At 34.5% G+C, this 26290-nt stretch overlaps 1 protein-coding gene and 1 long non-coding RNA gene across 8 annotated transcripts in view; one reads left to right on the top strand and one right to left on the bottom strand.

Moving 5' to 3' along the window:
- LOC106146697 overlaps positions 1 to 17097 on the bottom strand; it is a 24957-nt gene extending 7860 nt beyond the window's left edge. The window contains exons 1-2 of the long non-coding RNA XR_001231249.1: positions 15773 to 17097; positions 12780 to 12847 (exon numbers count right to left, since the gene is read on the bottom strand). This is a non-coding gene — a long non-coding RNA (uncharacterized LOC106146697). The remainder of the gene's footprint in view (positions 1 to 12779; positions 12848 to 15772) is intronic.
- Zmynd11 (zinc finger, MYND-type containing 11) overlaps positions 1 to 26290 on the top strand; it is a 103551-nt gene that overhangs the window by 1158 nt on the left and 76103 nt on the right. The gene's annotated exons all lie outside the window — the stretch shown is intronic.

The following is a 26290-nucleotide window of genomic DNA, read 5'->3' as shown; positions in this document are numbered from 1 at the left end:
CGGCTAGTGCGGCGACACGGGGTCGGAGCGGGGCTCCCCAGGGCTGCGGGCGACCCACGCGGCGAGGCCGCCGCTGCCTCAACAGGTCCGGGAGGGCCTCCGGGGCTGGTGCGGGGTCCGCCGCCGCCTCCCACCCGAGCTCCAGAGAGATGCTGCGGTGGATGCGGCGGGGACAAGGAATCTCTGGAAGGGCCAGGATCAAACTTCCACTTGCAAGGTTTCCCCTCACGCGTTTTTCCTGGGCCGGGCCGAGAGGGCGCTTGCTGTCGTTTGCAGCGTCTCCGGTACCGAGTGTCCTGTACCAAGTGCATGCAGTACTTAGGGTCTTGGCGGTGTGCACACACTACCTGCTGTCCTATACTGTGTACACTCCCGTCCCCGCCCAGTGCAGTGTCCTGCGTGGTGTGTACGCAGTATCCGGTTCACTGAAGATGTGTACATAGTATCTGGTGTCATACACATTGTGTGCACAGTATCTCCGTGTGCAGTATCCAGTGTCAGAAACTGTACATAGTATCTGGTATTATATGCTGTTTGCGGTACCCAGTGTTTTATAGTGTGCGCACAGAACCTTGTTTTGTATAGGCTGTGTACACAATACCTGGTCTCACTTGAGGTGGGTAAGCATTGTCATAAGCAGTGGGCAGGTAGTACCTCGTGTCGTGGTGTTTATGCAATATCCTGTTACTTATGTCATGTACACAGCACACAGTATTGGATGTGATATGTAACACACAGTACCCACTGTTTTATACCATCCCTATAGTACCCGGTTTTGTATTTGGTATGTACATAGAACCGCATGTCCTGTGTGTCAGTGAACTTGGAGGAGGTTCGCAGGTAGCCCATCAGGGATGGAACATCCAGAAGACAGTAAGGAGTACACTAGGTTTTAGAGACGACCTCACTATGAAGGTTTAGTCTCCTCCTTCTGCCTCACCTGAGAGTTCTTCCTACAGTAGGTTGTGTTGTTATGGAGGCAAGCACATTCTTTAAAATAATTCAGTGAGCTGAAAGTCGGAAAGTAAATGTTTACCTTTTGTAAAAACTGAGAAACATGGTAGTTTTAGATTATGATTACTGGATGTATAACCTTTTTAGATTTGGGGGTCATTGATCTAATTGTTGGAAGTTATAAGAGATAGTATTGGTTGTACTCAAAAGTGTAAAAATATGAGTGTTTTCTGGTAGGCAAGATCATCTTTGTATTTTTCTGAATATCTAATTTGTTCGAGTAGAAATTTCTACTACAGGTGTATTTTCCTTGTTTTACATTAACTGTTGCTGGTTGCATTGTAGTCAGTATTTTGGTTGACTCTTTGTAAGATGATCAGGCTAGATAATCAAAGATTGGAAAATGTGGAAAGTACTTATATAATAAAATATTTTTCTTAACTGTGATTTTTTGTATGTTACATGGTCCCTTTTCTTATATTGTTCATGTGAAATTTTTCCCTTACATTCTATAAGTTGGGCAGTTTATTTTGGCAGTTATGCTTTTGCAAGGTGTTTAAATAAACATACATGTAAGTGCTTCCAGCTTTACAAAGAAAAGTCAGTCAGAATTCTAAAACTGTACTCAGTTCATTACTAAATAATGTGTTCCTACAATATCATTGTGTTGGTGCTGTGAGCAGATGTCATTTCACATATAAGTGCGTGACATTTATTTGAACTCTCACTCTTTTGTAATCCTCCTTTCTAGGGTGGTTCAGATAGTGTAAATAAAGGCATTCATACTCTTGGCATATCTTCATAAGAACATTTAATCGGAGCTAAAATTTTAACACTTGTAACAGAACTATCATATACTGCTTTAACATTGCTTGCTTAAAGCCCTAACTCTCTGGTGTCAGATTTTCATCATCTTCCTGGTTCTTCAGTTGACCAGAAGAACATCATTACATTTAAGCAAAGAGGACCTATCTTGAAAAAAAATGGACAATGAGTCTTAATCTTCTGATCATTAAATACTTTTCACAGTTTGAAAACTTTAATTTAATTGGGCATGCTTGTAATCTTTGCACTTGGAGTATGAAGCAGGAGGATTGCTTTGAGTTGGGCTAGTTAGGCCAGGGTAGGCTACATAGTGAGACCCTGTCATAAAACAAAACAAAGCAAAACAAAACAAAACAAAAATACCATGTGACTTGGCTTTAGCATTTAACTCCAGGTGATTAGTTTTTTGTTGTCTTTGGTCTGCACCCACACCTTGGTCATTACATAGGACGATGAAGATCAAGAGTACAGATTTTTGAGGCCAAATGGCTTGGATTTAAATCACACTTCTGTAATTCTAGGAAAGTGAACTTACACAAATTGCTAAACTTGCCAGGCTTGCCTATAATAAACACAGAAATAATGGTAATTGTACCAACCTCAGAGGCTTATTGTGAGGATTAGATGAGTTATTAAAGCATTTGAAACAGTACCTGCTTCTTCGTAACTACAAGAATAGGTTAATATACCTAGAGCACCTTACTACAATGTATTATTTTCTTGTTAATTTGGGCAATATGGGTCCTCAACTGAATAGTCTCAATTTCCATACTGATCTGGGCAGTCTTGTGTTCCCAGTGAAATTCTGCCTTTGAATGATCTAGGCTGGAAGAAAGAGGATACTTTCTGCCTTTTTCAGAGTTCTTTTAAAATTTATTTACTCTGTTTTCTTTAGTACAAAAGAATGATTGTAGATTGCATACCATCAGTGTTCTTTCATACTGACAGCTTGTTAAAAAACAAGCTGTCAGTATGAAAGTTATCCACTGCCAATGGTAGTTTTGGCATTCAGATCAAGCACCATATATACCTTAGTGTTTAAGACCTTATGTGCCCACAGCACAGATTTAAATGAAATTCACCAACTGCCTGAAACCTCACTCATCATTGATTTGAGCTTTTGTTTCTCATGGTAGAAGTTATGTGTAGAAAGTTTCTATTTTTAGTTTTCATTTTGTTACTGCTTTGCTTTTGTACACCCCCCACAAGTCATATAAAAAAATAAAACGAAGGATAAAATAGCTGGCGTATAAATTGTAGGCACTGGAGGTGATTCACAAGTCAAATTCAGTCCATCTTAATAGTAATTAAACTATTATGTAAAGGAATGATGATCTTATAGTATGGCATGCTCACCTATATATCTTTTCTTAGTTAATTTGTGTTTAACTGTCACAATATGCCTCTAAATCTTTTTTTAAAACTTAGTTATCCCCAAAAGTTGGAAAATAAGCATTTGTTATGCTCTTGAGGCATCAACAAATGACCTGAAGCAATTTTAATAATATTTTTTATCCTTCTTTATCTTCAGTACAAATAACAGAAATACACTATATAAGAGTTCTTATTTTAACCATTGGTTTTAAATTAGTAGTTTCCTTTTTCTGTACCTGTTATCTGTCATATTTGGGTGGGGCAGGGGGGGGGGCGGGTTCCGGTACTGGGAATTGAACTCATGACCTCTTGTGCTTGCCAGGCAAGTGCTGTGCTGCTGAGCTAAATCCCCAGCCCCATATCTGTCCATATTTGTTTCAGGTTATGTTTTATATTTGCGACCTTCAGAAAACAGAGAAAAACTACTTGCCACCTCAGCATTTGATCATTGTGGGAATTAACTCTTCACAAATTTTTTTTTTCCAGGAATTTAGGCAAGAAATAAAAAGTAACTGCTTGAATTTCTAACCATATTTCTCATATGGTAGCTTTCAGGTACTTTCTTGGAGTGTTGATTGTCAGATTTATAAAACAAATATAACTATATTTTGGTACATTGATTCTTTGGAGTTTCCTCCAGCCTCCTAATGTTTTGTCTCATATTAGTGTTGATTCTTGAAATTTTTTGGTGTTGACAATTTTATAAAATAAATGAGTATCATGATAATGATTCCTATTATAGCTAATACGTCTCAGCAACTGTGCAAAGACAGTCACCTATGCTATCCCCTTTAATATACATATACAAATTATCATCTTAAAAGCATTAGTCGTTTGGTTGTGGAAATTTCACAACCTTGTAGCACATCCCCCATCCTGATAATCATACCCAGCATACACGTGCACATACACATATGCAGTGGGCAAATTAAGTGTTTTGAGAGAAAATACAATTTACATAACATAAGAATTGGTGAATGCCTGGGACAAAAGGCAAATGGTAAGGCTGAAGACAAGTTAAGAATCTAAATATAAGTGCCTGGTAGAATAGTCCTTTTGAATAATTATAGTTTAGTTATAATCTTTTAAATATATAGATAAATGAAGTACTACTTTAAGGAAACACTGTGTGTGCCTGCTGTTACTGATTTTCCACTTAGAAAATTCTTTAAAATTAGTTTGATTCTGAAAATGCAGCAGAAGTTTTAATATAAAAATTCAAATGAAAAGAAAGTCTGCAAAATGAAATGTTTATTTTGAATTTTAAAAGCATTTGTGTATTCAGTTATATATTTGAGGTGGGAAATTTAGCAGATTATTAGCTATTTAATACAACTCAAATTTAGACATTTAGTTAATCTTCTATTGTATTTTGGTATATTTTCTAATGAAGAGTAGCTTTGTGATTTTTAATTTAAGTGTCCTCAAAGGGAAATTAACATATTGGGAAATATTTTCACAAAAAATACAAAGTAAGATCTTTAAATGTGTGTTTGGCAAGATAGCAGTAGAAATACTGTATGTGTTAACAGTGACTTACCTCTTGAGTCACTGTAAAGTTACAGGTGCGTGCATTGGGTGTGTGGCAAATAACTAACCTCAGTAAATGTCCAGAGTGCTCCATAAGTGGGTATAAGTTTGCCTAATATTATGTACTATTAAAAAATAGAAATGATAAAAGTAATGAAATACCATTTTATCAGTTTTTTTAAAGGGACTGAGTAGACTTATCAGTTCTTCAGAGATTATATATACATATCAGTCACATTATTTTATATGTGAACTAAAATTTCTGTTACTGAAAATTTGTACAAAGTGTTCTTAATTTTTAATTGAGTAATATTTTAGTAGGCAAGTTAGTTTTGTTTTAGGTAAATGCTCTTATAATCTAGGTTACTTCATAGTTAATCTGTTTCATAAGATAACACTGAAATGTTATATTGTATTTTCTTACAAGTAGAATTTGTGTAATTGTAATGTCTTTATTAACATGTCATTTATTGAAACTTTACTGTATGCCAGGCTCTTGCTAGGTGTTGAATTGATCAGAGTAGGGTTTTTGGTATTGTAAAGTTTAACACAATTACTGAAACCAGCACAATAATGTCTAACAGAGAAAAAAAGTCTACTGTATATGAGTGAAGATACAGTGTCTTTGAGTAAAGGTTACTTATGAGGTCTTCACACTGAAGATTTCAAATTTATTCTAATTTCTAACTTTCAAAGCAACTTCATTATTAGTAATTTTACACTATTCTTTCGAAGAGTAGTAAATATCTAACACATTGTGTATTCCCCAGATTTTATGTGTAATGGAGATACATTTGAAAATTTAGTGCCCCATCTTTGGTCTGCTTGCATATAAATTTAAAATATAATTTAAAGAAGGGAAGATGCTCTTTCCCAGTTTACACATTTATCATGTGAACATAAAAGAAAGATCTATAAAATATTTTTAAATGGATTTCTTTTGGAAGCTTGTCATATAACATTAACTCATAATTTGGATTATAAATGTTATATTTTAAAAACATCATTAAAGACACGGTGATTTTAAAAATGTCAGGAAGATACTGACCATGTACAATAGATTGCTTTAGAAGTCTACTTTTTAAGCAGTTTTTAGGAAGTTAGGTTTCATTGTAAATTTTGCCTGTGACATCCTCACTCACCCCTTTAGGTGTCACTAACATTTTGAGCACTTATGTACTAGGCAATTTACATATTCATTTAGTCTTCACACAAGATATCATGAAAGTATAACTTCATAGTTATAATTTCATAGTAAGAGAACAGACTCAGCAAAGTTGTGTTTGTCTAAGATCACACAGACATAATTAAATTGGTTTGAATTCAGTGTATGACTTGAATTATATTAAGTTGTATTACTCTGTCTTCCTAAAACCCATCCACTTATATTTTTATACTGATATGCCTTCATCTTCTCAAAGTACCTTCATAAATCTGCAAAAGTATGTAAGGTTAACAAAATGTAAAACTATGATTACTTGCAAAAGTAGGATGTGGAAAGAAAGGAATATTAGAAAACTGGTAATCAGAACATTCCATAATGTTCTGTTAATGATAAGTAGTAATCTAAGAACAAGCATAGATAATTGGCTCATTTCTGTCTGTTGCCATAGTACCTCACATTATGGAGATAACTTGGCTCAGGTGCAGGGGCAGCGGGTAGGAATACTTATCTTTATTTTAATGGTTATATGTAAGAGAGTAATGTTTGAGAATATTTGTGATTGACTTCCGTGCTAAAATATTCTTGCTGTTTTGAAAGAGGAACTCATTGTCTTGAGGAATTGTTCATCCATCATTTTGCTGGATAAATTCAATTTGGATTGAAGTAGCTAATTTCTGGAAAACTGATATAAGTCCTCAGTCTTCAAATTTCCATAGGGTGTGGGCTGTTATCCAAACTAAGATAATACAATTTCATGAGATGCACATGGCAAAGAGAGAAGTAGATCAGCTGAGTTGTAGCATCCATAGAATCAGATCATCCTTGGTAGTTATCAGTAGTAATGGTGTAATGGGATATTAAATATAGTTTTCCCAAATTCTGTCTTCTTTTATTACTAGTGCCTATTAGTTTTAGAAAATACTGGGTTTCAATACATATATTTTGATCATATCCAACCCCCTACTATCCTCCCTTATATACACTCCCTTCCTCCTTATTTCCTTCCTCTTGTCTAATTATAACCTCCCCTCTACTTTCATGTTGTCCTTTTTATATTCCATATATCAGGGAGAACATGGGATATTTGTCTTTCTGAGTCTGGCTTATTTCACTCAGCACGATGATTTCCTGTTCCATTTCCTGCAGATGACGAAATTTCATTCTTCTTTACAGCTGAATAATACTCCATTGTGTATGTATACCACATTTTAAAAAATCCATTTGTCTGTTGATAGGCACCTAGGCTAATTACCTACCTTGGTCGTTGTCAGTTGTACTGAAATAAAATGAGAGTGCAGGTATTCCTGTAGCATGCTGATTTTCATTCTTCTGGGTATGTACCAAGGAGTGGTATAGCTGTATCAAATGGTAGCTCTATTTTGTTTTTTTTTTTTTTTTTTTGAGGAACCTCCACTTCCCACACTGATTTCCATAGTAGCTGTACTAATTTACATTCCCACTAACAGCATAGACCCTCTTATCTTTGTGTCTTTGTTGTTGTTGTTCTTTATGATAGCTATTTTGACTAGATTGAGATGGAATCTCAGTATATTTTTGATTTGCATTTCCCTACTGGCTAAAGATGTTGAGCAGTTTTGTTTTTGTTTTGATTTGATTTGTTTTGTTTTGTTTTTTGAGTCAGGGTCTCACAGTATAGTCCAGGCTGGCCTCAAACTCACAGTGACCCTCCTGCCTCAGCATTCCAACTGCTGGGATTACAGGCATGCCCACACCTGGTGGGGAAGATGTTGAGCATTTCTAAAAACGTAGTTATTGGCAATTTGTACCTCTTCTTTTGAGACATGTGTTCCATTTATTTGCCAATTTATTGACTGGACTATTTTTTTTTTTTTTTGGTTTTAAGTTTTTTGAAAAAATTTTTATATAAAGAGTATACTAAGAAACTAAAAATGATACAAAATTTCAAAACAAGATGATAGGAAATTAACAGTGGTTATTATATTGCATACTGTTATCTTCAAAGTAATTGCTTAGATTACCAGATACAGGTATGTGAAACTGATCAAACAATATAAGCATTAACTGTTCCTTTCTATAAACAAATAGAAATTAGTAGTACAATTAGCTTAGAAAATATATTCTAGATATTAATCCTCTGTTGGAAGAGTGGCCTTCAAAGATTTTGTCCCGCTCTGTAGGCTGTCCCTTCACTTTGTTGTTTCCTTTGTTATGCAGAAACGTTTTAATTTGATACAGTCCCATTTGATGATTCTTCTGTTATTTCCTGTGCTATTACAAACCTCTTATGTCATTGGTATTTTATGGGGCTTGCACTGAATCTGGATCACTTTTGGTAATATGATCACTTTAACAATATTCTGCTGATCTATGATGAAGGAAGGTCCTTCTAGTGTCTTCAGTTTTTGAAATTGTTGTAGAAATATTTCACCTCCTTGGTTAGATCAATCCCTAGATATTTTTTGAAAGCTATTATGAAAGGAATTCCTCCTCTGCTAGCTCATTACTGGTACATAGAAAAGCTATTGATTTTTTTAAATGTTGATTCTATATCCTGGTACTTTGCTAAATTAATCTGTCATTCCCTAAAAGTCTTTTGGTAGAGTCTTCAGGGTCTTTTACATATAAGTCTGTGCTTGTCTACAAATAAGGATAATTTGATTTCTTCCCTATTTATATCTGTTTTCTTTCTTTTTCTTAACTAATTAATTGCTCCAGTTAAAATTTCAAATACTGTATTGAATAGGAGTAGTGAAGGTGGACATCCTTGCCTCATTCCTCATTTTAAAGGGCATGCTTTCAGTTTTTTCTTGTCAGAATTATATTGGCTGTGGGTTTGTCCTAGATGGCCTTTGCTGTTTCAAGGTGTGAGCCATCAGTATCTAGTTTCTTTATCTTGAGGAGATGTTGAATTTTGTTGAAGAGTTTTTCTGCATCAATTGAGATGATCAGATTATTTTTATCCTTGTTATTATTTATTTTGTGTTTTACATCTATTGACTTGTGTATGTTGTTGGACCATCTTTGTGTTCCTGGAATGAAACCAACTTGATCATGTTACATGATCCTTTTCATGTGTTGAATTCATTAGCAAATATTTTATCAAAATTTTTGCATCAATGTTGACGTGTATATCCATTTCTTCTAGGTTCTCCAATTTATTAGAATACAGGTTTTTAAAATAATTTTAATAATTCTCTGGCTATTAGTAGCATCTGTTACAGCATCTCCTTTTTCATCTCAATTCATACTGAATTGGTTCTTTTTTTTCTTTGTTTTGGTTAGTTTAGCTAAGGTTTTATCAATCCTTTTTGTCTTTTCAGAGCATCCACTTTATTTCGTTGATTTTTGTGTACTGTTGTTTTACTTTCTACTTAATTTCAACTTCCAATCTTAATTATTTCTTTTCTTCTCTTGGGTTTTGTGGGTTTTTTTTTCCCCTAACACTGAGAGATACATCATTAGATTATTTATTAGATCTATCTTTCATTTTGATGTAGACACTCATAGGTATAAATTTACCTTTTAGAATTGCCTTTGTTGTATCCCAGAGATTCTGGTATGTTGTGTTTCCATTTTCATTTGATTCTAGGAATCTTGCTTTTTTTTCCCAAAGACCCACTGATCATTAAAAGCATATTGTTCAATTTCCATGTATTTCTGTGTTTTCTCTTTCTGTTGATTTCTGATTTCATTCTATTATAATTTGATAAGATACAAGAAATTATTTCCATTTTTGTATTTGTTAAGGCTTACTCTGTCATCTAAAATACGATTTATTTTGGAGAATGGAGAGGAATGTATATTCTGTAGTGGCTGGATGGAATATTCTTTAGACATCCATTGGGTCCATTTGCTGTGTAGTGTAGTTAACTATGATAGTTCCAAGTTGATTTTTTCTTGGTCTATATGACCTGTCTATTGATGAAAGTTGAGTATGGTAGTCACTCACTGTTATTGTGTTGATATCTATGTGTTCCTTTGTGTTGAGTAGTATCTGTTTTGTGAAATTGGATAAACCAGTATTCAGTGGCTATATATTTAGAGTTGTTATATCTTCTTGGTGAATTGTTTCCTTTACCAATATATAGTGGCCTTTTTTGTTTCATCTAATTTTATTTTGAAGTTAGCTTTGTTAGATGTGAATATAGCTACTCCTGCATGCTTTGAGGTTCTGTTTGCATGGAATATTGTTTTTTTATCCTTTCATTTCCATCCTGTGTATGTCTTTGCTAGTGAAGTGTATTTCTTGCAGGCAGCAAAGAGTTGGTTTGTTTTTTTAATTCAACCTGCCAGTCTGTCTTTTAACTGGAGAAGTTAAAGACCTTTTAGATTGTGTTATTAGAGAAAGATGTGTATTAATTCCTGTCATTTTCTTGTTTCTCTAATGTTTGATTCTCTTCTAATTCTCAATAGCTTATTTACTCTTCCTTATCTGTGTAGGATTCTTGAAGTATCTTCTGCAATGCTGACTTAGTGATCATAGATTTTTTTAGTTGATACTTATCTTGAAAGGTCTTTTTTCTTCCTTCAGCTTTGCTGGATATAGTAATCTAGGTTAGCAGTTATTTTCTTTTAAGATTTGAAATACATCATTCCATGTCCTTCTGACCTTTTGAGTTTCTGTAGAGAATTCTGCAGTTACTCTTTCTCACAGTTTTCAGTGTTCTTTCCTTGTTCTGTATGCTTGATATTTTAATGTGATGCGGGAGGTTTTCTTCTGTGTTTGCCATTTGGGGTTCTAAATGACTCCTATACCTGTATATGTTTCCCGTGATTTGGGAAGTTTCTGTGATTATTTCATTGAATAGATGTTCTGTACCATTAGTCCAAACCTTAGCACCTCTATTAAACAGCTCTTTTTTTTTGGTTTTTCTCCGGTACCGGGAACCGAGCTCACAACCTTGCGCTTGCCAGGCAGGCGCTTTTGCCGCTGAGCTAAATCCCCAGCCCCCTGCACCTCTATTATACCAGAATTTAACCATGTCCCAGAGTTTTTGGATGTTTTGTTCATGATCTGTCTATGTTTCTGACTCTCTGAGATGGCCCCAAAATGGATTTAGTATTAATATTTTTTCCAGTGTTAGTATTCTTCTATCTTCCCAGTTAAACTTCAAGTGATAATGCACAAAGTTCTCTCTTTTTAAAGGATATTAAATCAGAGTTTCTTTTGTTTTTTTGGTTTTTTAAAAATTTATTTTAAAAATAAAAGAAGGAAAACATAATAACAGACTTCGATTTACAAAATAGCATAAGAACAATACAAACAATACAGAGTTACAGACAAAGTGGTAGGAAATTAACAATGGTTGTTGTATTACATATTGATATCTTCAAAGTGGTTTCTCAGGAAAACAAATAGAGACATGCAAGATTGATCAAATAATCATTAAAAATGAGTTTCTTAAATCTACCTAGTTTTCAATTTTTGATTATCAGATACATACAAGAATTGTATTGTAACTGCTCTTGTTAAAATTACATTTTAAAGAGAATGTGTGTGTGTGTGTGTGTGTGTGTGTGTGTGTGTGTGTGTTGCTCTGGATTGAACCTAGCTAGAGCTTCCTGCATACTAGGCCGTTACTGTATTGTTGAGCTATATCCTTAGCCTTTTAATTTTGAGGCAGCATCTTTCTAAATTGTCCAGTCAGTCCTTAATCTTGTGATCCTTCTACCTCAGCTTCCAGGATATCTGGGATTACAGGCGTGTGCCACCAAACTTCGTTTAAAGATAATAGTCTTTAAAATTTTGAATTTAGCACTGGGAATATAGCTCAGTGGCACAAGTGTCTGCCTGGCAAGCACAAAGTCCCGAGTTTGATTCCTGGTACCACCCAAAAAAAAAAAAAAAAAAGAAGAAGAAAAAAAAATAAAATAAAATTTTGGATTTGAAGTACAATGGGAAATTTTAGATGCATAATGCTGTTGAGGTCAGTATTTGTTCTTATCTAAGTATTTTTTTTTTTGGTTTTTCTCCGGTACCGGGAACCGAACTCACGACCTTGCACTTGCCAGGCAGGCGCTTTTGCCGCTGAGCTAAATCCCCAGCCCCAGTATTTGTTCTTAAATAGAGGCACCATTTCTAGAATGATCTTAAATACTGTAAATAATAGGATGGGAAGAGGGCCTGAAACTTGATCTGTAAAATGTAATTGACTTTGAAAAACTGGAATTCTGTAAAAAGAAAGACTGAATTGAAAATTGGCCATTCTAATCTCTCATTTTGGTCTCCTCAGTTCAGTGATAGATGGGTTCATTTTGGATTCTCTTTTCTGTGCGCTGTGGCCTAAAAAGTGCTAGAAAGCAATAGACAGATATATATATATATATATATATAAGATTCTACATTCTTTTTCCTTCAGCAGTTATAATCCCATCAGGCATTCAACTGTCTGATTATTCTCTTAATGAGTTTTCTCTTCTTATCCTTTCCTTTTTTAAAATGCACAATCAGCACTGGTATATTAAATAATCAGCTTAAATTCTATTTAAAGGTTGTTGGCTTTTGAGGTTCCTATCAAGGTTTATCTTCTTAGCACTATCCTATAGTGATCTGATCCCTCAATTTACCTTGTGTATTATTTAAAACTTGTCTGAACTAGTTCTTACTTTTACATTGTCATATATTATTATTTAAGTTTCATCTCTATAATTATCTTCCCAATTCCTTGACCTGAGAACACCAACTTTTAAAATTTCTTAAAAATACCTAGCAAAGCACTACTTATAAAGTAATCACAGGGTTGCAAAGTTGGCCAAAAGAACTAGCTCTTTATCTTTACAGTATCTATACGGTACAGGGAAAACCCAGGTTCTGACTGAGTTTAACCATAACACTCTCCTGTCTGCAGCTTCCATTGCAGGTTCTTGGAAACCAACATACATGTTCATTGGGCTTTTAGTCATACTTTATTTCTCTGATTAGATCGTTCTACTTTTCATGATGACTTACCTGAACTTTTTTTTGTGTTCCTCATATCTTTCTCCTATTTGCTTATTCTTGGAGTCAACTTTGGCCATCTTTTCAGGAGGAGAGAAAAGCCATCATTAGGAAATAACATATTTATCGTACTTTATTCCAGATCTGCAAACACACCTGTGCTCACTGTCTACTACATCTGTCATTCTCTTCACCTGTTGTCTATGGAACATTCTTTTCTGAAACTTCTCACCTGTTTTACCTATTTTATTGTTATCCACTCCTGTACAAGCTCCTTCAGTTTGTATTCTGTTATACTCAGTCACTCCCATGACTACAAAATAAACAAGAATGAACCCACAAAATAAAGCAAACAAAAATAAAATCAAACAAAAAATATTTTCTAGACTCTATGTTCATTTTTAAGATTTTCTTTTCTTCATGATCCCTGTCTGTAAATACTCATCAAAATAATAATTTTTATTTTCTCTATTTCACTTATTTCTCTGCCTGCCCAGTTCAGCTTCATACCACCATTAATTAGAGTATTGAAACTGCTCCAGATTTCAATAGTCAGCTCAGCTCTGACCTCTGAGCTGCAAAATCCTCATTTTGCTTTACCTTTCAACAGCGTGTAGACATTGTTGGCCATTCCCTCCCTGAGCACTCCTTTTTTGTGTATCTTTATTACCAGACTTTTTTGCTTTCCTTTATAACCTTTAGGCTGCTTTTGTGTTTGGACTAAAGAACTCCTCTTTTACTACCTGGAATTAAATGTGAAGTTCCTCAGTGCTATATACTATGCTTACTTTCTATCTCCCTGCAGAATCTCATCCCATTCGTGATTTCAGTTAACCACCAACACAAGGCTAATTATATCAAAGATGTTTTGGCTGAAGCATACAGAAATCCTTGACTCAAACTGGCATTAAGGCATTACACATTTAATATCTCATGTTAGTGGAAGTCCAGAAATAGGGTAGACTCCAAGTAATACAATCAGTTGGCAAAGAACCATTTATCTTTTGTTTCATTCTATGACCCTTAACATGAGTTTTATTCTAAGGCCAATCTGCTCAGGGTTGCAAGGTGACCATACATGTTTTGGGCATCACATCTAGACCTAGTGATATTCGGAAGAAGGAGGGATCATTTTTTGGAGCTAGGGAACAATACCAAAAGTACCTCTAGCACACTTCTCCTGCCTTAAATCACATGGCAGTTGCTAATAATCACCAGAAGGGAATAGTAGGATTCTCTCAATTTGTAGAGACTGAGCTTGTGAGCTGAATTGCTGTTGGAAACCTATAATCATTTTCTTCTACCAGAAATTCTTCAGTTACTTCCCATTGCCCTTAAAATTCCAAATCCTTTATAACAGCTTATGAAATACCAGTTGTCTGGGCTGGGGATATAGCTCAGGGGCACAGTGCCTGCCTGGCAAGCATGAGGTCCTGAGTTCAATTCCTGGTGCCAAAAATTAAATTAAATTAAATTAAATTAAATTAAATTAAATTTAAGAAATAAATTCCAATATTCTGGCCCCCATGCACTGTGTCAGCTTTGTCTGAGGCTTCAGTCTTTACTGGTTCAACCTTGCTGTTTTAATGCCATGTCCTAGAGGCCTCTAATTCAATGTTGGTTCTTCAGGAAATGCTATATTAATCTCCCACACAAGGTAATGGAGCTTGACCTCTCTTCTAGCATCATTAGCTCTCATAGCATCTGTACTCAAAAAATCAAAAGTACTATTTAATACAAATAAACATTGACCAATTGATTAAATATCCTAGGTATTCTATCATAGAATAATTAAGAGAATTGATGGTAATAAGACCATAAAGTGCCCTTCACTCAGTTAATTGTGGTTAAAATTAGTGTTCCACATGCTCAGATAACACTTACATACATTAGGTTACTGTTTAAAAAATGTTTGTAGAGTACTTCTCAAAGGACAAAATGATAATAAAACATAAAATATTCACTTAGCTTACTATTTTCTATATTTGCTTATTAAATTTTGGTTATGTTATAGTACACATAGGAACTAATTTTATACTTTGTTAAGTCTTACATTCTAAATAGACACATCACTTAGGAAAGAGGCAGTTCTGTTGTGGGAGAGGAGAAAGTCTTCAAGAGTAAGTCATTTTTACTCTGTAATAAAGTAAATAATTTTTACTCTGGTTTTTCTTTTTAGTGAAACTTTGTTCTTCAGTCTATTGAGTGGACCATTAGTTAACCTTTCCAAGCCATCATTGCACTGTAAAGTGACCACCTACATTTATTGGTGGCTCAACAGCCTATAATGATCCCCACCAAGAATCATCTGGGCTCAAGTACCTCCAAGGTTGGGAGATCACGATGTAGGGGAGACAGCTCTTGTGCAGCTCGATATGGCTAAGCTGTTCAATGTGATGATCTTGGGATGCTGAAAATTGTGTTTACTATATATTCAGTTTAAGCAGACAAAAGTTTTTCCAATATATGTTAGATTTCTAGGCATTATGTTAGGAAATGTTTCATGCTTAAAGAAATCACTAATTTGGGAAGTTTATTTTATAGAATGTGATACTTTTAGGACAAATCAAGCATTACCAGATGTTAGTGGTTTATTTACATTGGTATTATATATCAATGCAATTTGAAATCTTACTGTGATTGTGCAAATTAAGCAGTGTCGCAAACAGTAGATAGAGGCAATAAAAGACATTGATGGCAAACCTTTCTCTGTTCATGTGATTAATTGTTTTAACTTAAATGTGCTATATACTTCGGTTTAAAACCTTTAAGTGAAAACAAAGCAAAACAGTTACTTTCATGACCTTAAAATAATGTGAAAACTATAAATTTACAAATAGATTAGTGGAGTATATTCATTTGGTAGGTAACATTTGTGTAATAGAGAATTTCTGATTATTTGGTTTTCATAAATATCCAGCTCTTGATTCAGAATACTTAATAAAAGCAAAAAATAATTTAAGAGTCAAATTGAGAAATACAAACAAAAAATACCTTTCTCTTACCTACTGTTTTGGATGACTTAGGCTCAGATCTTGCTGATCTCTGAAAGTTGACAGTATGTACCCCTACCACAAATGAGCAAATAATGCGCCTGAAGGTATTTTTTATGACATCAGAGAGGGTTTTAGAAGAAGTAATATATTTTTAAACTGAATTTTGTTTTATACTTATATATTATTTTTATAGTAAGCATAAGTTTCTGTGAATACTTGATAGGTAGATCTTGGGAATTTGAAAAAATTATTTAGATTAAAATATATGTCAAAATGATAAAGCATGCTCAAGTAAATGCAAAAGAATTGGAATTCTACCATACATGTTATCAGGTGATAGCACAATGAAACTAGAAATCAATGACAAAAGAAAACACAGATACTATGAAAATGCGGAAGTTAAACAATACATTCTTAAGTAAACAATGGATTACAGGATAAATCAAGAGAGAAAGAAGAGAGTTTCTAGAACTAAATAATAATGGTAGTACAACATACCAGAATTTATGGGACACAGTAAAAAAAAATGAAGTTTCTAGCTGTGAATGCCTGTGTCACAAAAATAGAGCAAGACCAGATAAGCAAATGATGCACCTGAAAGTTCCAGAAAAACAAGAACAGTGCAAACCCAAGGCAAATACAGGGAGGAAATTATAAGTATCAGCAGAAATCGATAAGATTGAGACAAAAAAAAAAAAAAGCAAAGAATCAATGCATCAAACATATGGTTCCTTCAAAGAATAAACAAAACAGACAAACTCTTAGCCAGTCTTATCAAAAAGGTCAAACTCAGCGCAATTAGAAATGAAAAAGATGAAATTACAATGAATGATGCCAAAATTCAGAATTACTTCACAAAACTGTATGCCAGTAAATTGGAGGATTCAAAAGAAATGAATTGATTGTTAATGTATATGAATTACCAAAACTGAACTAAGAAGATATAAAAGCCCTGAATGATGCAGTAGCAGGCAGTGAAGTAGAAGCAATAATAAAAAGCCTTCCAAATATGAAAAGCCTAGGTCTGGATGGATTCACTGCTGAATTCTATAAAAATTTCAGGGAGTATCTAACATCAGTACTTCTCAAGCTCGTTAATGAAACTGAAAGAGAAGGAATACTCTCAAAGTCATTCCTGGAAGCTAACGTTAATACTGATTCCAAAACCAGACAAGGCTAGAGAGCTAGAGCCTAATCTCTTTTAATAAGTATGGAGGTAAAAATCTATAACAAGATAGTGTCAAACAATACAACACAACATCTAAAAGATCATACACCTGGCAAGTGCAAACTCATGAGTTTGATTCCCGGTACCCCCATCCCCATTTCATACATCATGATCAAGTAGGCTTCATCTCAGGAATGCAAGGATGGTTCAACATATGCAAATCAATAAATGTAATATTATCATATAGGCAAGGACAAAAATCACATGATCATCTCGGTAGATGAAAAAACCTTTGACAAAATCTAACATCCATTCATGATAAATACATCAAATAAAATAGGTATAGAAAGACCTTATCATAAACTGATGAAAGCCATTAATGACAAACCTACTGCAACATACTAAATGAGGAGAAACTGAAAGCTTTTGCTTTAAAATTAGGAACAAGGGCTGGGAATATAGCTCAGCAGCATAGGCCTGCCTGGCAAGTGCAAGGTCCTGAGTTCCATTCCTAGCACCAAATAAGTGAATAAGTACATACATACATACATACATGAACAAAACGTCCATGATCATCACTCCTGTTTAATGTAGTAATCAAACATTAGCAGGAGCAGTTAGGCAAGAAAAAAAATAAAGGTGATGTGTTTAGGAAAGGAAAAAGTCTGAAAATCATTATTTGCAGATGACATGATTATGAACATAGAAGACACCCCAAAAATCCAACAAAAGACTCTTTGAATTAATAATCAAATCCAGCAATGTAGCAGGGTGTAAAATCAACAGTGTTCCTGTATGCCAACTCACTGAGAAGGAAATTATGGGAAAAAATTCACCAATACCACCAAGAAAAATTAAATACTTAGAAATTAACCTAACTATGGATTGATAGACCTTTACAGTGAATACTATAGTACTCTGAAAGGAGATTGAAATGAACATCAGAAAATGGAAAGATACTCTGTTCTTGAATAGACAGCCAGTATAGTCAAAGGACCATACTTCCACAACTGAGATTTAAGACAGTCCCAATCAAAATAGGAGAAAATCCTAAAATTCATATGGAAGCAGAAGAGACCCAGAATAGTAAAAGCAATCATGGGAAGCAAGAGTAAAGTGAGGAAGCATTACAATCCTGAACCTAAAGTTATATTACAAAACTACAGTGTATTAAAATTATATATATATATATATATATATATATATATATATATATACTGGCACAAAAACAGACATGAAGATCAATGGACTAGGATAGAGGATGCAGAAACAACTCCAAGCACATTCAATTATTTGTTTTTTGACAAAAGGGCCAAAAACATATACAGGAGGAAAGATAAACTCTTCAATAAATGATTCTTGGAAAACTTATAACATGTAGAAGATCGAATCTAAACTTATATCTCTCACCATATTCTAAACCAAAATAAAATTGGATCTAAATGTAAAATCAGAGACAGTCTGCCAGGTATGGTGACATACGCCTTGTCTTAGTTACTTTTTCTCATTGCTGAGACAAAGTACTTGACACCCAAAATTAAGGAACGAAAGGTTTATTTAGCTCACAGTTTGTGGCAGTTCCAGTCCATACTTGGCTGGCTCCAAAGCAGGGTGGCATGGCACAGGGGCAACACTTCAAGGCAGCAGAAGACAGCAAAAGCAACAAGAGCAGAAAAGAGAAAGTAAGCCTCTTTTCTTCCCTTATACTGTAAGCAGGATACCCCTCCCCCTCCACCAGGGTGGGTGTAGCACTCACAGAATTTCCATGCCCTCCTCTTAGACAGGATGGGGATATTTACAAAGTAAGGACCCTAGCTCCCAGCTGAATCACTTTAACCTTTGAACCTCTCAAGTTGACACACCTGTAGTCCCAGCACTAGGAAGGCTAAGGCTGGAATATCCACACGAGTTCAAGACCAGACTACATAATGAGACCTTGTTTCAAAAAACAGAAAAAGAAACAATCTGAGATAAAAGGTAAAATGGGTAATACTCTTTAAGTCACAGGTGTAGGCAAGAACTTACTGAACAGAAAACCCCAGTTGCACAGCAAATTGTGCCAAGAGTCAACAAATGGGATCATTCCAAATTAAAAAGCCTCTGCAGAGCAAAAACAAAACAAAACACAGCACAATGAAACAACAACCTACAGAGTGGGAAAAACTTGCCAACTATTCCTCAAAGGATTAATTTATAGAATAAAGAACTCAAAAAAAATTAGACTCCCCCAAATAAAAGTCGCAGTGGAAAAATGGGCAAGAGAAATGAATAGACACTTGCCAGAAGAGGAAGTGCAAATGGTGAATAAATACATGAAGAAATATTAAACATTATGGGCTATCAGCAAAACGTAAATTAAAACAGCACTAAGATTCCATCTTATGCCAGAAATAATGACCATGATCAAGAAATCAAATATTAACAAATGCTGGTGAGACTGCAGGAAAAAGGAACCCTTCTACCTTGTTGGTAGGGATGTTATCTAGGACAACCACTATGGAAACCAGTATGGAGATTCCTTAGAGAACTAAAACTAGAAATTTTATTTGACTGAGCTATTGCCTTTCTGGTTATCTTCTCAAAAGAGTTAAAGGTATATTACAGTGATACATGCATACTCATAGTAGCACATTCATAGTAGCTACATCTTGGAAGTGGCCTCAAAGATGAATGGATAAAGAAGTTGTGTTAGTTAGACACAGTGAAGCACTACTGTGTCATAAAGGAAGATAAACTTGAGTCATTTGTAGGAAAATAAATGTACTTTGAGACCATTACCATAAGGGAAGTAAATCAGACATACAAGCTTAAATATCACATAGTTTCTCTTAGGTGAGAACCCAAAATATAAGTAAAAAGCACAAAATAAAGTTACATAACAGGAAGTAGGGAGATAAAGTTTTTTCAGATGAGATCAAGTGATGGTGGGAAGGGGGGGGAGATGAGGGAAAGGGGATAAAAAAAGACTTCAGATATGTGGGTGTACCAACTCCCCACAACGAACATAAACATGTTCTGCAAATTGTACTAATAAAAGTAAAGCAATGAAATATTAATAGTGTTTTAGCAGAAGCTATTCCTATAACTCCCTTTACTTTTGTTTGAACATTTCCATTGTAGCTGTTTTTTAAAGTTAATAATAGTAACAACAAAAGCAGAGAGCAGCTGTTTTCCTAGAGAGTGGGGAATGTACCAGAATAAGTAAAGGGAGACACATCTAAAAATCAGCGATCAGGGGCTGGTGATTTAGCTCAGTGGCACAGCGCCTGCCTGGCAAGCACAGGTCGTGAGTTCAATTCCCGGTACCAGAGAAATTCCCCCCCCCCAAAAAAAAAATCAGCAATCATTATGTGAAAGTAGTTTGTTAGATTGATAATTTTTAATAGGAGCTACAAAGATAATCCCTTCCTGAATCCTCAACTGAACAAAGTGACAAGTGACTTGTCTCCAGTAAGTCTTGTGAACCATTCTGTGGTTTTTAGTATAATTACAAGGTACTGCAACCATTACCATTACCCAATTCAGTAACATTTTCACCACCTCCCAAAGGAAAGCCCTAACATAACATCAGTCACTCCCCATTCTCTTCTTCTCCAGCCCCTGTCAAGCACTTATCTACCTTCTGTCTCTGAATTTATTTTCCTATTCTGGGCAGTTCCTATAAGTGAAATCATATAATGTGTAGTCTTTTATGTGTGGCTTCTTATGCTTGTTTTTAAGAGGGGTTTTTTTGGTACCAGGAATTGAACTTGTGACCTCGGTCTTGCCAAGCAGGTGCTGTGTCTCTGAGCTATGTCCCCACCCCTAAGAGGTCTTTTTTTTTTTTTTTTTTTTAAATTTTGTGCATGTTTTTAAGATTTTTCCATTTTGCAGCTTGTGTTAGTAGTATGTCATTATTTCACTCCTTGTTATGGCTGAATAATATTGCCCTGTGTGAATAACATTCCAGTGGATACTGAAATACACATTTTGTTTATCCATTGAGAAGTTGATGGCCATTTCCACTTTTTGACCATTAGGAATACCAGGGCTGTGAATATACATTGTATCTGTTTTTGTGTGGGCATGTTGTAAATTCTCATGGACAATATTGCTGGGGTATATAACAGCTCTAAATTTTCTGAGGAACTGCTGAACTGTTTTTTGAAAGCAAATGCACCATTTTCCAATCCTACCAGTAGCATATAATGATACCTGTTTCTTTGTATCTCTGCTACTGTTCGTTATTGTCTTTTAAAAAAAAATTGTAGCTGTCCTAGTGGTTGTCAAGTGGATGTCATAGTTCTTACTTGTATTTCTCTAGTGACTGATGATGCTGAGAATCTTTTTATATGCTAATGGGTCCTTTGTGTATCTTTTTGAAAAATGTTTAAATCTTTGTGTTTTAATGGGGTTATTTATCTTTTTATTATTGAGTTGCAAGAATACTTTATTCTAAGTAGTTTATTTTTTAAAGATATGTGATTTGTAATTTTTTTTTTTTTGACCATTCTGTTACTGTCTTTTCACTTTCTAGATTGTATCCTTTGAGGCGCAAAAGGTTTTAGTTTTGATGAAGTCCACTTTAGTTTTTCTCTGGTGTTTTGATATCTCCTTTTCTTCATTTTTTTACAGGTGGTTTGCACTCCACAGTTCTGATGCCCAGTGTGTACTATATTGAACCAATTTCTCATTTACTACTTATTGTTATAGATAACGCTACAAAAATAGCTTTGTTTATGCATTTTCCAGGGAGCTTTCTGGGTCAGAGTAAAATGCATATGTAATTTTTGTAATTATTGACATCTGTTCCATAAAAGTTATGACATTTTGTGTTTAAGCTGATGTTAGAGTGCCTGTTTATCTGTAGCCTATATAACTAAGTATATTGCCAGAATTTTGCTAGTCTGATACATCAGTATGGTATATTAAATATAGCTTAAGAATGCTGTTCTTGAATTATGAGAGAAATTATCTTTCTCTGAGTTTACAGGGGTCCTGTATTTTTCTATTTTCTGATTTTTTCTATTTGGTTTGGACTTTCATTGAAATTTTAGAGATTCTTTTCATAGCAGGCATATCAACTTTTAATGTATAAATTGCAAATATTTCTTATATATGTACCCCTTCATTTTGCCAGGTTTTTTTTTTTTTTTACTTTCCTTATTGTGTATTTTGGTTGTACAAAATATTTTAATCTTGCATGCTCTTTATTTGTAATTTTTTTGCATTTGTTGATGGTTGGTTGTGGTGCCAAATTTGTCCATGTGTCTCTAGCATTTTGTTTCTGGATTTGAGTCAGGGGAAAGAAAGTTTGTCTACTCTCTGGCTTTAAAGGAATTTACCTGTGCTTTCTTGTGCCCTTGATGATTTCAGTTTTCTGAATCTGATCATACAGTAGTTCATTCATTCTTTGAGTTTTCTGATAATCATGTGATCTACAAGTCAAGGTGATTTTACCTCTTTTTTTCCAATTCTTGTTCCTCTGACTCCTTCTCTCGTATTAAATAAGATTATGTGTGAGAAAGTGCAGTATTAAATAAGATTATGTATGGTAAAGATGGTTAACTTTTTCCTTACATTAGCCAAAAAAATCTAATATTTCTCTATTAGGTAATCTAATAGGTTTGAGGCTAAGATAGATAGATAGATAGATAGATAGATAGATAGATAGATAGATATAAAAGCAGGATCCTTCAATTCTGATTTTTTTTGTAGGAATGTGGTTTGAATTTTGTCAAGTACTTTTTCAGTATCTACAGAGTTGATCATACTCTTCCGATACTACTTATGTTAATATATTTCCAAAATGGAAGCATCATTGCCTTGCTGGTATAAAGCATTTATTTTATTGTTGATGTGCTATTTTAAAAATTTAAGATGTTTGTATGGAATTTAACAGATTTGTTGCTTATTGTTTACTAGTTTGTGTGTTTATGTGTGTAGGGATGTGTTGAGTCCAGAGTCCACTTTTTTCCCTGGATACCTGTCTTGGTTGCTCTCATCCTCTTGCTCTGACATGGACTGGAGGTTTTTGTAAGTCTGCTAGAAAGCTTGGATCTGGGAATTCCCTTTGTCTCCATCCTATGTTGAGTCCTGTTTCCTAAATAAGATAGGGTCTCAGTTCTTCCTTTCTCTTGGTTTACTAATATGTGTTAGTAGCTTCCTGAGAAAGAGTACATAGCATATAGTTTCATAGGATGTCTGTGACCAAAAAATCTTTAGTGAGCCTTCGTTAGTTTAAATAACAAATGTCTATTTCTCAGTGCAAAGTACTTTTCTTGTTATTTCTTGAATAATTTGCTCCTCTCCATTTTCTCTTTTTGAAACTCTTGTTATTAAGAAACTTATATTAAGTTTCTTTTGTCTCTTATTATGTATTTGTTTTTGTTGTACTTTGTTGGAGATTGCCTCAATGTTATCCTCTAACTCTTTAACTGACTTTATTTTATAGTTTAAATTTCTCTAAATATTCTTTTTATAGCATCCTGTTTATGGTTTATGGATGCAATTGTGTTTCTTAGTGATACCGTGTATATTTTGAAATCTTTACTGTTCTTGCATATTTTCTTTTCTTGAGACAGGATGTTGCTTATGTACTTTAGACTGGCCTTGAACTCACTAGGTAGCCCAGACTGGCCTTCAGTCCTCCTGCCTCAGTCTCCAGAGTGTTGGGATCATAGATGTGTGCCACCACTTTTGGCTTATTTCTGTATTTTTTGAATTGAGTCCCCATTCCTTTTCTGTTTGCTTGATGTGACCCCTTTCTCTCTTCTTGAGAAGCTATTTTTAAATGTCTGGTAATCCTTGGCTGTCTGTTCATATTTAAGGGTGAGATACTAGAAAATTCATTGGAAACCCTTTGTTTGTTCTTTACTATAGGATGTCAGGTGACCATATGGGTTTTTCTGTAGGTTCCTTCAAGTGCCGGCATCTGAACATCTGACAGCCCTTTCTCTGGAATTATTTGGTTTTCCAGAAAGATACTGTTTTTTATTGTTTGATCTTACCTGCGCCTGAGATCAGGTATCTGGAATTTGGTGGTAGAAAGTATACAGGTTACATAGCTTCTTACTTATTCCCTAGGTACCACTTCTAACCCACTGCCATTTGAAATTCCAGCTACTTACTGTCAGCTTTAGATCCTGTATGATCTGATCTTAGGATCCCGCTTTTCCTTTCTTCACTCTAGTCTACCTCATTCACTGCTTCCAGCCACAGTTCTTTCAGCACCTCAATTATGCTAAGTTCTTTCCCAGTTACGGTCTTTGCATATGCTTTCCCCTTTGTGTGTCTTTTTTATTGTTGAACTATTACCTCATATAGCATACAGCATCTCTGATACAAAAATCAGATATCAAAACTGCTCCAAAATTTGAAACTTTCTGAGTGCCAGTGTGACACAGAAGTAGAAAATTAATAATATGTTGATTTCATGTGATATGTTGCAATCAAAACACAGGCAAACTAGTATCTATAAATTACCTTCAGGCTATATGTGTAAGTTATATATGAAAGATAAATGGATTTTATATTCAGACTTGGGTCTCATCCACAAGATATCTCATATGAGTATAGATATTTCAAAATCTGAAATAATTTTGCACCCAAGTATTTAGGATAAGGGATACTCAGCTTCAAGTCATCTCTTCAACTTTTTATGCTAGGCATGATTAGTTAATTTATGCTCTGATTATAAGCAGTTGTAAAGTCTCAGTTTAAAACAGTGATTTAATTTAAAATAAATAAAAATGAAAAATAGTGTTAAGAATGATATGGAGAAGTTGGAAGGCTTGTACATTGCTGGTGGAATTCTAAAATAGTGCAGCTGCTGTAGAAAATAATTCACTGGTTCTTTAAAAGGATAAACATAGAATTACTGTGTGATCTAGCAGTTCTACTTTTGGGTATATACTCAAAGGTATTGAGAAGACTCAAGCAGATACATGTATGCCAGTGTTCACTGAAGCCTTATTCACAATAACCCCAAATTAGGAGCCATCAAAGTATACATTAGCAGATGAATGGACAAACAAAATATGCTACATAGGTTCAAAGGGCTATTACTTGCCTACAGAAAGACATGAAGTCCTGATACATGTTACAGCATGGATGAAACTTGAAAACACATTGCTAAGTGAAATAAACTACACACAAAAGGACAAATATTATATGATTTCACTCATTAAATATCTTCAAAAGGCAAATTCAGAGATGAAAAATAGATTTGATGATACTAGGGGCTGTGAGGAGAGAAAAATGAGGAATTTATTGCCTATTGGTTATGGAATTTGCCTGAGATAATGAAAAAGTTTTGTAACTAGATAATGGTGATGATTACAAAACACTGAATATAATTAATGTCACTGATTTGTATACTCAAGATGGTTAAGTTGGCAAACCTTGTTACATATATTTCAACATTATTTTAAAAAATCAATGTTTTATACCAAAAACCATTGAGTTGTACACTTCAAATCTGTAAATTTCGTGTTATATGATTTATATCTTAATATATATTGTTTTTGGTTTTTTGATACCAGGGATCAAACTCAGTACCTCACATTTGCCAGGCAGGTGCTGCACCCCTGAGTGAAATCCTCAGCCCCAATATATAGTGTTTTAAAAAAATAAAAGGTTAACAATTTTCTCACCCATCAGGTTGTTTTATAAACTTTTTTTGCGGATTCAGTCTGGAAATGCCCTTTTGCTTTATTTGAATAATTTTGTCTCCTCTAAAACTCATGTCATCGTTATTGAGAGGTATATTAAGAGGGTAGAAGTAATTCTTCAGAGGTGGTGTCTTTGGGAGGTAATTAAGATCAGAGAAGGTCATCAAGGAGGGGCCCCTGACTTTATGCGAAGAAGAGAAAGACCACACGTGTGTGCTTTCCCACGCTCTTTCTCACCATGTAATGGTCCCTGTGCTTCCTATAGACTCTTCTACCAGGAATGGCATCACAAGATGCAGGCCCTCCACCTTGGACCGGGACTGTGAGCCAAAGTAAACTTCATTTTTTTCTAATTTACCCAGTCATTAGTATTGGGTCATTAACAACAGAAAATAGACTAAAACACTAATAATGTTTCTAAAAAAGTAAGTGAAAGTTTTGATATGATGTATTTTGTTTTCAGGAACCTTAATCAATATGTTGCATAATGTTATTTTCTGTTTTAAATCTAATATGCTTAAAAGAAAAATTTAGCAGGAAATGTAGTTTATGTGCTCTGTTCAGTCAGTTCTCCACATTCCGTGCTTGTCACATATGGAAAGTGAACAGCTATCTGATTGTCTTGTAGCTTTTTGGTGGAGTGGTTATTGATGTTTGTTTTCTTAAGATCTACTAATCATCAATTTATTATAATTAAGGACTAATTTT

This window comes from Chinchilla lanigera, unplaced genomic scaffold, assembly GCF_000276665.1.
Source record: "Chinchilla lanigera isolate Chin_1 unplaced genomic scaffold, ChiLan1.0 scaffold00091, whole genome shotgun sequence".
In the NCBI taxonomy this organism is placed as follows: domain Eukaryota; kingdom Metazoa; phylum Chordata; class Mammalia; order Rodentia; family Chinchillidae; genus Chinchilla; species Chinchilla lanigera.
Note: the sequence above shows the minus strand (reverse complement) of the source record. Positions and strands in the feature narration are given on the sequence as shown.